Source organism: Capra hircus, chromosome 25 (genome assembly GCF_001704415.2).
Source record: "Capra hircus breed San Clemente chromosome 25, ASM170441v1, whole genome shotgun sequence".
Classification (NCBI taxonomy): domain Eukaryota; kingdom Metazoa; phylum Chordata; class Mammalia; order Artiodactyla; family Bovidae; genus Capra; species Capra hircus.
The window spans coordinates 41296783-41312761 of NC_030832.1; the positions used below are offsets into that span (position 1 = coordinate 41296783).

Genomic DNA, 15979 nt, shown 5'->3' on the forward strand with positions numbered 1-15979 from the left:
GGATGGCTTCAAACGAAAGCAACGTTCTTACTCAATCGTAGAGGCCAGGAGTGTGAAATCAAGGCAGGGCCGCGCTCCCTCTAGGGAGGACCCTTCTTTCCTTGGAGTTTCTGGCGACTCCAGGTGTTCGTGGCTCGTGGCCCCATCGCTCTATCTCTGCATCCCGCCGTCACGTGGCCGTCTTCCCTCTGTGTCTCTGTGTGCATGCGTTGTCCCTAATCCATGCAGACCTCGTCTTCATTTAGCTACATCTGCAAAGACCCTGTTTCCTAAAAGGTCACATTTTGAGCTTCCAGTTAGACACGGGTTTGGGGTCACCATTCAGCCCAGTCCACCTGGGAGACATAGAAGAATGAATGGTCCCGGTAGAGGGAGACCGGGAGGGGATGTGAGGTGGGAGGGGTGGGCTGTGCAGAGCAAGAGAACCGGGTCTTGACTCAGCCAGTCGGGAGTAAATCTCAGGGCCAGCGCTGGCGGGGGTTGGGGGCCGGGTGACGGGGCCGCTCTGGGAAACGGAGTGGGGTCTCCTTGCAGAGTTCAGCATCACCCGCCCCGTGACCTGCAGTCTTTACTCAAAAAACATGACAACACACACCCTCTTGAAGGTTTGTACAGGAACGCCCCTGGGGCCGAGCTGGGCCACGACCCAGATGTCCGGCAGCAGGTAAACGCATAAACCGTGGCCCACACATCAGTGGACATGGAGGGACAAGCCAGACCCTGGAGAGCCGGCCAGGCTGCTGTATTTTCCTGAGGTCCAGAAAAAAGGCGAGACCGGGGAGCACAGTCGTGCTCGCCTCTGGGCTGGGCATGGGGAGTAGCTCGGAAAGGGCCGTGAGCGCCCTCGCTCAGGCAGCCGCTGGGCCCTGCTTCTTGGTCGGGCTCTCGGTGGCCAGGTGCTTTGTTTGCAGACCGTTCGTTTGTGATGCACGCAGCCGACTGGTCATCCTGCAGTTGTGTAGACAAGGAAAGGGAGGGAAAGGCTGGCAAAGAGAGGAATTGGGCTGAGCCAGAGGTCTGGGCTCTGTGTGGCGTGGGGCTGAGCCTGGCTTGAGAAGCTCCCGTCTGGTGGCACCCCGGCTTCCCGGAAAGCGGCGGGCCAGCCTTTCGTATCCTCCGAGGCCTGCAGGCCAGGCTGTCACGTGTCCCCTCGGTCTCGCTCACAGTCTCCCTGACAGTCTGCTGACCTGTCCACTTCTAGGGCCTCCCAAGGGGGTTGGGTGGTCCCCAGCCCCGCTGCAGCCCTCAGGGGACGGTCCAGCGGGACTGGGCAGAGAGGGGTGGGCACCATGGTCAGAGGAGCTGAGTCAGCGTCCAAGGAGGATGTTGGAAGGAGAAGAGAGTGTGGTGGGGCACTTGGCTCTGGACAGCCCCCCATGGGGCCCCCCGGAAGCATCGTCCATCCGGGAAGGTTCTGGGCCCCACGCTTCCCATCAGCCGGCCTCCCTCCTCTACGCAGCTGACAGTCAGAACCGTGGCCTCCCGGGCGAGGTCCGCACAGCTGCAGGGGCCCCAGGAAGGATGGGCTGAGCTGCTGCCCCTTCCCCTCCCCTCCTGCCCCCCATCCCCGCTGCCCCTGCCCATGGCAGACACAGCCCTCCTGCCCCTCAGCACCCCGCCCACCCCAGGAGCCTCAGGCTCCTCCTCTCGCAGCCTCCCCCTCTGCGAAAAGTCACCCACAGCTGCTGCTCAGAACAAAAATAAAAAGGGAAGTGTGGCAGCCCCCCAGCCCCCACCTCTGCCCCTGCTAAAAATAGAGGCAGCCTCTGCGGGGGGTGCTGAGTGCGGGCTTCCGGGGGGGGGGGGCGGGGGTGCAGTGCTCTCTGCAGCCTCAGCATTTCCTGGGGGCCTGGCAGTCACTGCGCTGGAGGAGAGGGGATTGGAGAGACACTCCCGCCGCCCCGCCGGCCACTCCTGGGGCTGAGCTGGTTTGCAAACCTGTGAGTATATTTCCAACCGGCCAGTCCTCTTACTCCAACGGGTGTGCGCCCAGCTCATGAGCCCACATCCTCGGTCAGGGAGCATCCTCTGGAGCAGGCAGGGGCTGCTGTGGAGCCCCTAACCCCCTCACCGATCCGTCCAAACCATGAGCTCGCACGGCTTCATCTTAATTTCCTAAACAACACAGGAGACTCGACAGCGGGTGCCTGGCCGCTGTTTTAGGCTTTGAATGTACAGAGCGTGGACTAGAGCCCAGGGAAGGCTTTCAATAAACGCCTGATGATCAGTTTGGACCAGAACGCGCTCGTTTTTACGTGCTGGTGTGTGTGTTTTGGTTTGTTTTTTTTTTTTCACTTTCTTTTTTATTTTCTATTTTACTTTATTTTACTTTACAATACTGTATTGGTTTTGCCAAACATCAACATGAATCCGCCACGGGTGTACATGAGTTCCCAATCTTGAACCCCCCTCCCACTTCCCTCCCCATACCATCTCTCTGGGTCATCGAGGGAGTACTGTGAGGAGGGCCGAGGCATGGGAGTGGGTGAAGGAGGGAGATGCCTGCAGCCCAGCTGGTGGAGAGGAAGTGTGCAAACATCTGTCCCCAGAATCTGGGGCCTTGCCTTTATCTGCGGCTCACAGCCCCACCGCCTTGCCCTCCCTGGGGTTCCCGCCCTCCCCGGGGAGCACCTTTCAATCAGTTCCTCCGAGATGTGTGAAGATTCCGTGTGCAGAGAAGCTAGCCTGTTGGTGAACGTTGGCCAACTGCTCACCAGGGTCCAGCTCCTGCCCGCAAGCAGAATGGAGTGAAGGGAGACTGCAGAGCTGAGCTGGCGGGATCCAGAACCCGGGGAGGAAGAGCGTGGTGTGCGGTGAATGGCACCCCAGGGGAGTCAGAGGACGGGGCCCCCGGGGGGTGTCGCCCTCACGGAACTTCCCAGATGCAACTCAGAAGGTTCCCCATTTCCTCATGCAGAGCTTCAGGAATCCATTGAGTCCTGGGGGAGTAGAAGAGAGCTTTGCAGCAGCCCCTGGGGGTCTTTGGCTTATTAGAGATTGGAATCTATTTGGGGGGGTCACACTGGTTTAAGGGAGTCAGCTGGATCATGGAGGCGTCCTTTCAAATGAGAAAGAAGGATGTGTCCGCCACACAGCAGATAACGTCCTGAGATGCTGAAATGTCACCGCCTGTCGGATGAAACCCAGCTGGCTTGCAAGGCTGGGCTGGTTCAGTGATCACAGAGGCAGCAGTGCTGTGCTGATGACTTGTCCCACCAGTGAGTGGTCCAGTGGTTAAGAATCCACCTGCCAGCGCCAGGAACACAAGTTCGATCCCTGGTCCAGGAAGTTCCATGTCTGCAGGGCAGCCGAGCCCATAAGCCACAGCTGCTGAAGCCCACGCACCCCAGGAGCCCGAGCTCTCCAGCAGGGGAAGCCTCCGCAGTGAGAAGCCCAAACTCCGCAACTGCAGAGTAGCCCCTGCTTGCAGCAACTGGAGAAAGCCCGTGCACACAGCCAAAACCCGGCCAAAACCAAACAGGCGCTTGCGTGCGTGCGTGCTGAGTCTCTTCAGTCGTGTCTGACTCTTTGTGACCTTTCGGACTGTAGCCCGCAAGGCTCTTCTGTCTGGGATTCTCTAGGCAAGAATGCTGGAGTTGGTTGCTATGCCCTCTTCCAGGGGACCGTCTCAACCCAGGGATCGAACCCATATCTCTTACATTTCCTGCATTGGTGGGCAGGTTCTTTACCACTAGTGCTGCCTGGGAAGCCCCAGCAAATAAATTAATGTAAAACAAAAACTTGTCTCTCAAGTCCATACCCATGTACAGTGTCTGGGTGCAGATTTGACGGCTGCCTTAATTATTGTTGATTATGTCATGTGGCACAGGCAAAAAAAAAAAATCTTTCTGGTTTGCACCTGATTCATAAGCTTTCACTTACATGGTGAGAAGCTGGGGATGATCTCTGAACATTAAGACTCCCAAATTCCCATCACTGGTTCTCTCAAACACTCGGTCAAGTTATTTCCAGCACAACCGTGTGGGAAGGATGAAACGTCAGAAAAAAAAAAAAAAAAAAAACACAGGCTCATATTTGCCGGTGCCTGGTGGCAGAGAAAGTGAAAAAGAAACACCCTCCAGTCTCCAGCCCTGCCAACTTCAATCAGAGACACCTTGACACGGCAGTCCCTTGAGAGGCAGGCTTCAGCTCCTGGGGAGGAAAGTCCGCGCATTTGGAGGTATTTTGCGACCTTGTCTTCCCGACTCCCCTGTCGTGGAAAATGTGAGTCTTCGGCGTTTGTATGTTTCGAACTGGCGGGTGGCTTTAAAACAGGTGAGCCTGATTACAGGGAATCGCTCAGGTTCGGGTGCCAGGTGCCCACGGTCTCGGGAGGTTTCAGAGCAGGCGTGTGATGACCAGGAGGCCGAGTCGGGAGCCAGGCGTGCTTCCCGGCCAGGCTGGCGTGCCCCGCCCAGCCCTCCCCGTGGCCCGGTGCCCCCGCCACCCACTCTCCTCCCTTGACGGCTGTCTTGCTTCGTTTCTGTGTCCTGTTCTCACCCCGCACCTGCGGCTACTAAATAAAACTCCAAGTTCCTGTTCCCTTTTCTCTGTCCCCATCTCTTCTTCATACCCTCACCCGCCTCCCTCTGCCTCTGTCTCCGTGTCCTGGACACAGAGGTGCTCATCGTCTGCTCCTCCGACCCCCCAGGCTTCCAGGGCCTAAGGTTTGGAACGCCCGGGGAGTAGAGCGCGTGGCTGTCTGACACCCCTGCCCGCCCAGGTGCCCCCACCCCGGCCTCGGCTTCCTTATCTCTTCATCAGTTAATGGGTTCCGGTTAATGTTGGCTGTCGACCTGGTACCTCGAGTGTGCTCGAGAAATTGTCTCTGTTTTCACTGATTTGCTTTGATTGGAGGTGACGTGGGCATCACGATGCCCACCGTTTTAATGTGACCAGTTCTGCAGTGTCCGGCCACTGCCACTTCTGTCTAGTTCCAAACCGTTCTCGTCACTCCCAGGTAAAGCCCCGTGCCCATCAGCAGCCACCCCTCCTGCCCCTCGCCCCAGCCCCTGGCCGCCGCCAACCTGCTTTCTGTCTGTGTGGATCACCCTGTTCTGCACTTCTTGTATCCACTGCCCAACACAGCATGTGGGCTTTGGAGTGTGGTTTCTTTGCTCAGTTCGATGCGTTCGATGATTTTGTCCGTGTAAGGATCGGTCCTTTGTTCCTTTTTACAGCTGAATAGTATTCCACGTGTATAAGATGTCTGCCTTTGAAGGGTCACTGGTGGTGGGGGTTCGAGGCTGCCAGGACTGGAGAAGGCAGTGGGAGACACGGGAACGTGGCCTGTGGCCCTGCCCACTCCCAGGGCAGTTCTGTCCCATGGCCGTGACAACTCCGTGCCACCCCTTTGAGGGCCAGGTGGGAGAAGTCTGCTGTTTGCTCCTGACGTTCTAGCAATCAGTGACAGCCAGCCTTGATGATCCAAAGGGAAAGGAAGCTGGAATAACAGAAAGCTACTTGAAATGAGGCGGCAGGGAGGTGGGAGGCAGAGAGGGGGGCCCCGTTCCATGAGAGAGCTGTTTATTTGGGGGTTCATTCAGAGTCGAGAGACCCTTTCTAAGCATCTCTCCCTCTCGAAAGCCTGACGCTTGATGGAACGCACAAGCCTGTTTCACTCCCAACGTGGTGGATGCTCCATGCAGGCATTGCAACTAACTTACTCACACGCCATCTCTTCGGCAGAACATCTCGGGACAGAAAATCTGGCTCGAATTTCACTTCCTTCGCATGGAAGCGCCATTGTTGTAATAATGGTGGCGACTAGCGCGCTGTATTCTTCTAAAAATGTCTCCAGTAAATAGGGTTGCTGTCGCGAGACCCGGGGAGGAGGGGGAACTTGGACAGATCCAGCGTCTGGAGCCACCCCAGCCTGGGTCGTTAGTCCCAGAAGGATTAGGAGATGGTGGTGGTTGCCGTTCGTGGCTTCAGTCCTGTTCAGACGCGCTGAAGAGTGAGGCGCGTCTTTTGTTTTTCCTGCACAGTTAGAAACTAAAACTCACCGCTGTGTCCTGCAGTTTTCCAGCGCTGGTACCTTGAAAATTCCTTTCCCGCCGGGAGGCAGGACCTTGGTCTGGAGTGGGTCTGGAGTCGTCTAAATTACGTACCGATCCACCACTTGGGACTCACGGAGGCGAGTCCCCAGCTCTGCGCCCGACGGCGGTCTTTTCTTAGCCCTGCCTGCTCCACCCTCGCTGTTCGCTGTGGGTTTCGTTACTGAGTCATTCTGCACCCTCCTGAGATCTGGACGCCGCCTCTAACCCACTGGGTGTCGGGAGCCCGCTGCGGCTCAGCCTGCGTCATGCAGCTGGTCCAGCAACGCGCCTTCTGAGGGTCAGCCAGGGGAGGTCTCCATAAACCTCCAGTTACCGCTGAGAACGTGACATGTTAGGCTGACCCCCCACCCAAATGCCGGCTCCTGGTGGGTTGTCCATTTTCAAAGTGTTAGGATTCCGCTACTGGAACCCCCGCGCCCCAGTGGCTAACTTGTGTTTTGCTATTGTTTGTTCTTGGTATTTATTTATTGAGGGTGGTGGGGCCTGCGAACTCTTAGTTGTGGCCTGTGGGATCTAGTTCCCTGACCAGGGATCGAACCCGGGCGCCCTGCGTTGGGAGCGTGGAGTCTTAGCCACTGGACCACTAGGGAAGCCCCCGCCCCAGTGGCTGGAATGGGCTGTCCTTGAAAATGCAGCGTGTCCTTCAGACTCCGGGAGGGCCCCGGGGAAGCAGCCCATTGCAAAAAAGCAGGGGTTGCCGTCACGCTGATGTGACAAGTTGAGGGGAGTGGAGGCAGCCGAAGGGTTCTCAGGGCAGGATGGGGGACCCATGGCTTTTCTGCATTTTCATGGTTTGTGACAAGATGGCTCTGACCCCAAAGTCAGAAGCTGGAGGGAGGTATATTCTAGACTTCCAGTCCACGACTGATTGGGACTGGAAGATACATTGGCGCTTAGATCTGAAATGCAGGCCCAGCGAAACCCGAGTGAGCCTGTCAGCCGGCTGCCATGTGCAAAGCTTCCCACCCCCGCGAGGGAAGAAAGGTCTTTTCCGCTTAAAGGAGAAAAGGATAACCAGAGAGCCAGCGCTTACCCGTCGGAAATCGACCACTCGATTAATATGAAGCGCCTGTTTGTGAAAGAGCCCTGCTAGCCCTCGGGGGCGTACAAGGAAGCGGGAGATGGCCCTGCCCAGAGGGTTGTGAGCAGCGGGGCACACCGGAGCTCACACCGCTGGGCGCGAGCAAATCAGAAACCCAGAGGGAAGGGCGAGGACAGGTCTTTTAAGTTTCCTCTAAGATCTGTCTGGTGTGGAGGTCATTATTCAGGACGCCAGGGTAGAAGTCGCGCTCCACCTGGAGTCTGCCGAGGACTTCCGAAGGTGAGGACTAATGAGATTAAGTGCCTCGTATGTGGGACTTCCCTGGCGGGCCACTGGTGAAGACTGCACTTCAAATGCCGGGGGTGCAGGTTCGATCCCTGGTCCAGGAGCTAAGATCCCGCGTGCTGCCTGGTGAAGCTGATGATGACGATGAGGATGCCTCCCGTGTGCGCTGCAGCCACCCTAAGACGCAGCTGCTGCGGCCAGTTCTGTTGCTGTTTCGTCGCTCGGTCGTGTCCGACTCTTTGTGACCCCGTGGACTGCAACCCGCCAGGCTCCCCTGTCCATGGGATTTCCCAGGCAAGAATACTGGAGTGGGGTGCCGTTTCCTTCTCCGGGGGAACGTCCTGACCCAGGGATGGAACCTGCGTCTCCTGCCGCGGCAGGCGGGTTCTTTACCACTGAGCCACCAGTTTTTCAGAACGGTAAATGGGGGCTCAGAGATGTTAAGCAGTGTGCCTGAGGCCACACAGCGGAAAATGGCAGAATCCAGGACCATATCCTCTCCTCTGGAATAGCACTCCCCAAACTTTCTGGCACCAGGGACTGGATTTGTGGAAGACCGTTTTTCCACAGACCCGGGAGGGGAGGGTGATTCAAGTACATTACATTCATTGTGTGTTTTTCTCTTTGTTGTTATCATATCAGCTCCACCTCAGCTCATCAGGCGTTATTAGATCCTGGAGTTGGGGACCCGGCTTTAGAACATAGGGAAGCAGAAGTTGCTGGTTTTGTCTCTGGGTGCTAGGATTACTTGGCTTGACTCTCCTTTTGTTTGACTCGAGTAGAATTCCTGCAAGCCTTCGCCCCACAGCCCCCGTCTTTGAGAGGAGGAGGTCCGTGGCACTTCCTACCCTCAAGCACGATGTATTTACAGCTCTGGAGGGCAGGAGCCACCTCTTTGTTGGGGGCCTGCCCATGGAACCCTGGCCCCCCAGCTCCCTGAGCCGAGTGGAAGGAGTCACTCTCTCCCAGCCCTCAAATCTCCTCCCACTTTGCTTTCCTCTGCTGCTCGGAAATCTGCCCAGGGGACTGAGGTCTGAGAAAGTACAGTTCTGACCTCAAGCCTCGCACACCTCGGGGTGTTCACGGAAGTCTGAGGTCTACATGAAAGCCTGGCCTCCTGCTTCCTGCATCGGCATTTTTGACCAGCCCCGGAGGCCTTTCTAGAAAGAGCCGCTGGGAGCCCAGTACAGCTGGGGAAAACCAGAGCCTCCAGCCTCCCGCCGGCCTCCCTGCCGCGGCCGGGCCGGCCTCCCTGATTTCAGCGGTAGGCGCTCTCCCTGGGTGATGATGGGGGATTTAAAAGAGCTGGAGGCGAAAACACCCCACCACCACTCCCGACATCACCGCCCTCCGTCCGTATAGGAAAACCTGATGTGTGTCTTTCTGGATACTAACCTGGTTGATGGAAGCCGTTGGCAGGCTTATTTTCAAACACAGGGAAATGTGTTTAGGGGTGTTACCGCCTTTACCTGTCCCATATGACATTTCAAGAAACAGCCGGCCCCACAACCAGAAATGCATTTTAAATTGATCGCTGCATCGATCCTAAGTAGGTGTTCAGGGTGTCTGACAAACACAGCAGGGAGAGACCCGTGCTCGCTCTGCGTGCAGCCCGCCCGCCCGAGGCCTCAGAGGACGTGGCTCTGAGCAGCTCCGGCAACCTGCACTCCCCTGCCCCATGCCTGGCTGGCGTGCCTTCTCGGAGCTGAAGCTCGGCTCTGTGATGAGGGCCAGGTGGCTGCGGTCCAGGCCCGTCCTCCTCCTCCTCCTCCTCCTCTTTCAGCGGCCTCTGCTCCTGTCTTTCTCTCACCCCTTCTTCCAACGAATCTGCAAGATTTTCTTACCTTCGTTTCTTCAAGTTTCTTTCTCCACCTCCTTTGCTCTGCTCTGCTGCTGCTAAGTCATTCACGTCCCTAAATGTGTCGCTCGTGTGTTATCCTCACTTGCCCTTGTCTTCTTTTCTCCTGAACCTTCTCAGAGTCTCTTTTCTTGGTCTTCTGTCGTCCAAGGCTCTTAATGCGGTTGAACCCACTAGATGGATGGGTGGGTGACTGGCTGTCTGAGTGACGGGCTCCACAGGTCGACGCTGACATATTCTCATTACCAAACTCTGCAGACCTTACCCCGCTCCCCGCTCCCTGCCGCGGGCGTCCAGAGGCCTAAGGCCCCGCCTGGCCTCCTCTTGTCACCTTGTCCCGGGCTCCCGTGGGATTCCCGTGCAGCCAGGCGAGGCGAGCAGAAGAGAAAGGGGAAGATTCACACCTGCACGTGGCTCCCATAGAACCTTCTGATTCTCATTCTTGGCTGCTCTCCAAGTGGGGCTCTTGCTTGACAATGCTGGTGACCTTTCCTGCGAAAGGCAAGGGCCCAGTGTTTTCGCTTAGAAGGTTCTCAGGGCCTCTGGGCTCATTCCGCACTCATCCGCCCGCCCGGGAGACTCGCAGCAGCAGGCCTCCGTGGGCCAGAACTCACATTGAGGACTGGGCCTGCCCCAGGTCCAGTTCTGTCCCTTCCCAAAGGCCTCCCCGAGACCCCAGGCCGGACAGGAGCTCATGGTTTCCCCCTGACCTCTCCTGTGCTAGAATTTAGCTTTGATGGTGCTCAGGGTCTCACAGAGGGCTCCAGAATTGGAACCAGCCAGTGGTTGACTTGACAGCCCCCTGTGGCCGAGGCGGGCTTGCTGACCAGGCCCGGAAGGTGCCCGCAGGAGGGAACACTGTTCCATCACCATCAGGGCCGCCCCTGAGCAAGGCCACACCTCCCAGGAGTGAGAGAGGGGCCCGACCGCATGCTGCCGTTAGGCTTTGGCAGAGGGGTGTCCAGCTGCGGCTCACGGAGGCCCTCGGAGCTCTCGCTGTGCCGTGTGTGTGCAAAGCTCTGGAATCCAGACAGGGCGAATGCTCATAGAGAGCCAACGTGATGAATTGATATGCATTTCAGAACAATTTAAATTTGTCATTCCTAATTGCGCTTTTCACAAAAGCTTCTCTGCAGCGGTGGGAGAAAAATGAGAGCGGGCGGGCGGTGAGGGCAAAGCGTACCCTCTGGTCATTCAGGAGGTGTGTGCCCTTCCCAAGTGCTCTGCCCTGCTGGCTGCCAGTCAGACGCCACTGCAGAAGTCTGGATGTGAGGCAGGGCCTGTGGGGGGAGGCCGTGCTTGCCGTGTCCCCCCACCACCCCCAAATCCTGGCTACCCACAGATGCGCCCCGCTCTCCCCAAAGCTATCAAGCTGAGACCTTCTCGTTCTGTAGAGGCCATGAGCCCTTTGCCCAGGTCACCTGGGTAGAGAACCCCACTGAGCGTCCGGCGGAAACAGAGCTGGAGGGCCGGGTGGTGGTGGGCAGGGCCCTGGGCTGCGGGGCAGGGCGAGCCTCGGGTGACGGCTGAGAAGTTTGGCTATAACTCAAGGTGGGGGGGATTGCATATGAACTCAAGTGGAGTAAAGAGAAGAGATGGACTCCAGTGGGTGTGACGGAGCCTGGAGACGTGAGCAGAGACTGGCTGAAAGGTGAGGGCACGGCTCAGGACTTGAGGCAGGACCCGAGAGCAGGATGAATCAGCCGTCCCGCCTGTGCGCCGCAGCGGTGCGGTGTTGCTTGCCGCCTCCCAGGCTGTGCCCCATCTCCCAGGAGGTCCCCCTCCGAGTCGCGCCGTTTGTTTCCGTCCTCTGCAGGCCTTTGTACGTGGGCAGCACTTAGTCCTGATTGATTTCGTGCTTACTCTGGTTTTGTATTTAGGGGGAAAAAAGGAACAGGAGCAAACAGATAAGGCAGTTGCTCAGACTGTAAGTCTTAAAAGTCTGGCTGGCTGGAAGCTATGCGATTTTCTCAAAAGGCTTGGATCTTGTTTGTTAATGTATCTGCTAGGACGATTGTTGCCTGCACCAATTGCTGACTGCAAGTTTTAACAGAAACAAAATCAGGGTTTTATACGTACTAGGGATTTTATTCTTCTCATGAACAGAGAACTCAAAGGTTAACGTGGACCCGAAGTCCTTTTAGCACCCTGTGCCGCCACGTTCGAGTGTGAGCTTCCCTCTCTCAAGATTGCTGCTCTGCTTCCTTGCATCACACCTGCATTCCAGGGAGGAGGACAGGGACGAACAGAAAGTGCTCCTCGCCTGATTCCATCCCCTCTCCAGACCCTTCCTAGACGTGTCATCCAGAAACTTCCACGCACAGCTCATTGGCCAGAACCGTGTCCCACACCCGCAATGCCAGCTGCAAGGGAGGCTAGAAACACAGGTTTTAAAGGTGGGCACAGTAATGCCCCAGACAGAACTGGGGCTCTGTTAGTCAGAGAGAGGGTGGAGAGGCTTCCTTGGTGGCGCAGTGGCTGAGACTGCATGCTCTCAATGGCGGGCGGCCCGGGTTCGATCCCTGGTCAGGGAACTGGATCCCACATGCCACAACCAAAACCCGCCACAACCAAAACCCAGCACAACCAAAACCCGGCACAACCGTGTGTGTGTGTGTGTGTGTGTGTGTGTGTATGTCTGTGTATCTGTCTGTGTGTCTATCTGTGTGTATGTGTGTGTATATGTATGTGTGTGTGTATATATGTGTATGTGTGTGTATAAATGTGTGTATGTGTGTATATACATGTGTGTGAGTGTGTGTGTGTCTGTATCTCGGTGTCTGTGTGTGTGTCTGTGTGTCTGTGTATCTGTGTGTGTGTATGTGTGTGTATATGTCTGTGTGTATGTGTGTATATATGTATGTGTGTGTGTCTGTATATATGTGTGTGTATGTCTGTATGTCTGTGTATGTGTGTATGTGTATATATGTGTGTGTATGTGTGTGTGTGTCTCGATGTGTGTGTCTGTCTGTGTGTCTGTGTGTATGTGTGTGTATATGTGTGTGTGTGTCTGTGTATATATGTGTGTGTATGTCTGTATGTCTGTGTGTGTGTATGTGTGTGCATATATATGTGTGTGTGTATGTGTGTGTCTGTGTGTCTGTGTGTGTGTCTGTGTCTGTGTGTCTGTGTGTGTGTATGTCTATGTGTCTGTGTGTGTGTGTATGTGTGTGTGTGTATGTGTATGTCTGTGTGTGTGTGTCTGTGTGTGTGTGTGTGTGTGTGTGTGTGTACATCAGTCACTCAGTCATGTCTTTGCGACCCCAGACTTTGTAACCTGCCAGGCTCCTCTGTCCATGGAATTTTTCAGGCAAGAATACTGAAATGGGTTGTCATTTCCTCCTCAGGGGATCTTCCTGACCCAGGGACTGAACTTGCGTCTCCTGTGTCTCCAGCATTGTGGGTGGATTCTTTACCTGCTAGCCATCAGGGAAGCCTGTGTATCACACACACACGTGTTTGAAGGGCCCTTTATTATGAAAAAGAGAGAGAGAGAATGGATATCGGGTTGGCTGCTGGCAGTGTCTGCCGCTGCGCTGTGAATTTAAAATAATAATTGCTGCTTTCACAATATGTGTCAGCGAAGCTCTCCTGATTGCTTACACACGTTAATTCATGGGAGTGTTATCATCCCAGTATTTCAGTTGAACCAGCTGAGACAGACAGAGGTTAAGAGTTAACTGGGACGCCAGAGAAGAATCCTGAGGAGGAGTTTTCTAGCTGCGTCTCAGTGCCCTTTTTCGCAGGAATGAAAGGACTTGCGGGGCAGGAGACCCAGGGAGGGCTGCTTCTGGTTCCTTTCCATTAAGCTTTGGTTTCAAGGCTGGGAACACAGCAGACAGTGTGGTGTGTCCCCGTGTCTCCAGGCAGGAGATTACCCTTCTCAATAATCTTTCCCCCCCGGCTTTTTTTTTTTTTTGCCAGAAGTCGTTTCAATGAAGTGGAGGTTTCATTGGAATAATTAAACCTTCCATCTCAAGCCTCTCGTTCCAATCATCCAGGCAGATCAATTAACCAGAGGCGCATTTATCTAGCTGACTGTTGACCCCTTCTCATTGCAGAGCTTTTGCGCTGGGGCGGCTCGCAGAGAGGGAGAGGCGTCTGTCCCTCTTTCCACAGGGCTTGACGTTTGATGTGGTAGCAGCCTCGTTGTTTATTTTATTCAGGATCTGATTTGTATTTTTTTCACCCAACAGATATATATTGAGCACCTCTGAAGAATCAGGCCCTGTGCTGAATAAGGGAGGTGGGGCTGTGTTGGGGGGTACAAAGGCGAAGCAGACACAGTCCAGGTGGCTGAACCCCCTGAACCTGTTTCCTCTTCTGTAAACTGGGGCCAGTAGTAGCAGCTGCCTCACAGGCTGCTTGTATTAAATGACATCATCCACATCCACCATTTTTCTCTGACTTCAGTTCAGTTCAGTTCAGTCGCTCAGTCATGTCCGACTCTCTGTGACCCCATGAATCGCAGCACGCCGGGCCTCCCCGTCCATCACCAACTCCCAGAGTCCACCCGAACTCATGTCTGTTGAGTCGGTCATGCCATCCAACCATCTCATCCTCTGTCACCCCCTTCTCCTCCTGCCTTCAATCTTTCCCAGCATCAGGGTCTTTTCAGATGAGTCAGCTCTTCGCATCAGGTGGCCAGAGTTTCAGCTTCAGCATCACTCCTTCCAATGAACACCCAGGACTGATCTCCTTTAGGATGGACTGGTTGGATCTCCTTGCAGTCCAAGGGACTCTCAAGAGTCTTCTCCAACACCACAGTTCAAAAGAAGCAGTTCTTTGGCGCTCGGCTTGCTTTATAGTCCAACTCTCACATCCATACATGACCACTGGAAAAACCATAGCCTTGACTAGATGGACCTTTGTCGGCAAATTAATGTCTCTGCTTTTCAACATGCTGTCTAGGTTGGTCATAACTTTCCTTCCAAGGAGTAAGCGTCTTTTAATTTCATGGTTGCAGTCACCATCTGCAGTGATTTTGGAGCCCAAAAACATAAAGTCAGCCACTGTTTCCACCTATTTCCACCTATTTGTTTCCCCACCTATTTGCCATGAAATGATGGGACCAGATGCCATGATCTTAGTTTTCTGAATGCTGAGCTTTAAGCCAGTGTTTTCACTCTCCTCTTTCACTTCCATCAAGAGGCTCTTTAGTTCCTCTTCACTTTCTGCCATAGGGTGGTGTCATCTGCATATCTGAGGTTATTGATATTTCTCCCGGCAATCTGGATTCCAGCTTGTGCTTCTTCCAGCCCAGCGTTTCTCATGATGTCCTCTGCATACACGTTTAAGTAAGCAGGGTGACAATACACAGCCTTGACGTAGTCCTTTTCCTACTTGGAACCAGTCTGTTGTTCCATGTCCAGTTCTCTAACTTAATTATAATTGGAGGCTAATTGCTTTACAATACTGTCTGGGTCTCTGCCATACATCCGCGTGAGTCAGCCACAGGTATCCGTATGTCCCCTCCCTCCCGCCTCCCTCCCGCCTCCCTCCCGCCTCCCAGCCCTCCAGGCTGTCACAGAGCACCCAGGCCTGAGCGCCCTGTGTCATATAGCAAATCCCGCTGGCTGGCTGTTTCACACACGGTGTGTATGTGTTTCCACGCTGCTCTCTCCATTCGCCCCCCCTTCCCTCACTGTGTCCCCAAGTCTGTTCAGTTGCCTGCATCCCCATAGCTGCCCTGCAGATACATTCGTCACCACCATCTTCCTAGACTCCATATCTGCGTTAATACACATTGTTCATTTATCTCTTTCTGACTCACTTCACTCTGTATGATGGGTTAGAACTGACTCAGATGCATTCTTTCTATGGCTGAGTAGTATTCCGTTGTGTATATATACTACAGCTTCTTTATCCACTCAGCTTTTGGTGGACATCTAGGTTGCTTCCATGTCTTAGCTATCCAGAGCATTTTTTTTTAATTTTGGTTTTGTTTTTTTCTTTTTTTTTGATGTGGACCATGTAAAAATCTTTATTGAATTTATTATGATACTGCTTCTGTTTTATGTGGGGGCTTTTTTGGCCATGAGGCATTTGGGATCTTAGCTTCCTGAGCAGGCTTTGAACTTGCACCGCCTGCATTGAAACGCAAAGTCATAACCAGTGGACCACCCGGGAAGTCCACACGTGAATTTAGGCAATGTCTGCCTATGGCAACGGCCATGTGCCTTTTCCTAGAAGGTATCGGAGGATATGCTCCAGCAAAATGAGGGACTAGGATGTGGAGCCCAGGAAGCGAGGAGTCTGATTGGTTAGATTGGATGCTATGCTTTGTAAGTGTTAGCTGTGATCGTGGCTGGTTTAATTAAGACCAGATGATGCTCAGTTGCTGAGGGTTGCTTTGGAATCTTAGTGGTATGAGGTCTCACCGGGTTATTTAACTCTGATCCGACTTCCTTATCATAAAATGGGGATAATAAAACTCATCTTAGCAAGCTCCTGCAAAGGTAAAGCCAGGTGGCATCTGTGAAGTGCCCTGCACACACTCAGTACATCTGATTTATGAAGGGGTGAGCTGTCCGACAAGTTTTACAAAAAGTGAAATATAGTAAGTGTGCAGAGAATGGAGTAACTGATTCTTTATACCTAAATGCCTGACCCATATTTCCAAATGTTGACATAATGTTATTTTTTATTTTTTTTCAACCATGGTAATACATACGTCAAGCAGAGTTCAAGACTAAAGTAGCAATTGTTGTTCAGTCACTAAGTCGTGTCCAATTC

The 15979-nt window shown here is 54.3% G+C and overlaps 1 protein-coding gene across 3 annotated transcripts in view; it reads left to right on the top strand.

Annotated features, from left to right (window-relative positions):
• CARD11 (caspase recruitment domain family member 11) overlaps nt 1-15979 on the top strand; it is a 104844-nt gene that overhangs the window by 44298 nt on the left and 44567 nt on the right. The window contains exon 1 of one of the 3 annotated variants that reach the window (XM_018040867.1): nt 1886-1940. The exons of the other annotated variants lie outside the window; for them this stretch is intronic. The gene's annotated coding sequence lies outside the window, so the exon portion shown is untranslated. Of the gene's footprint in view, nt 1-1885; nt 1941-15979 lie in introns of those variants that run through there. 3 annotated transcript variants of the gene reach the window in all.